This window comes from Mizuhopecten yessoensis, unplaced genomic scaffold (assembly GCF_002113885.1).
Source record: "Mizuhopecten yessoensis strain PY_sf001 unplaced genomic scaffold, ASM211388v2 scaffold10045, whole genome shotgun sequence".
Classification (NCBI taxonomy): Eukaryota; Metazoa; Mollusca; class Bivalvia; order Pectinida; family Pectinidae; genus Mizuhopecten; species Mizuhopecten yessoensis.
This window is the reverse complement of record NW_018408351.1, coordinates 14,573-15,263: the sequence shown is the minus strand read 5'-3', so window position 1 is coordinate 15,263 and position 691 is coordinate 14,573. Positions and strand designations below refer to the sequence as shown.

The window sequence follows — 691 nt, the reverse complement described above, 5'->3', positions numbered from 1 at the left end:
AAATGTAAAGGTAGGGTTTCCTTGTCTATCAAGCAAACATACATCTTTATGTAGCAGAAAATGTAATAGTGTTTTCAAACAAGGTTTGAGTTGTTAGATGATTTGTTTGCAAACACTAATACATATTACTCAGTTGCATGCAGATTACTACGTGTGGTTGACATCGGGGTCAAGAAATACAAACTTGTTTTTTTGTTTTCATTTTGGATTTCGAGCGGTTATTCCTTTTAAATTTAGGACCTGGTATATTTGACCCACATTGAAAATGAATCCGATTCAGCATGCTTTCGTTTCGGCCATTGTCAGACATGGCTTTCCAAAGAATTTATCAGTATTTTAAAACTCTCAATATAGTTGATAGTATAGGAGTCTTTCGATACTTAGGACCCTTCATGAAAAGATCTCGTCACTCAACATTATGAGTAGTAGATCGCCTGTTACTACATATCCAGCTTAACCATCGTTGTATGTGGATAACGATCAAGAACATGCTGAAGGAGATGTCATTCTAAGGTAATTTCTAAATTAATCTGATAAAGCATTTGCTTGTAGCTGAAAAGCTTCTAAGCAGTTGAGTGAAATAACTGTAAAAATAACTTGGGTGCTTTTGTATTTGAAGCACAGTGGTATGTTTTCTTGGACGGACTTTTGATGAAGGATATTACTGATGCTGATTGCATTTCCCCCCTTG

At 35.5% G+C, this 691-nt stretch overlaps 1 protein-coding gene across 2 annotated transcripts in view; it reads right to left on the bottom strand.

The window, feature by feature from the left end:
- Positions 1–691, bottom strand: part of LOC110459366 — a 21,181-nt gene that overhangs the window by 17,650 nt on the left and 2,840 nt on the right. The window lies entirely within an intron of this gene.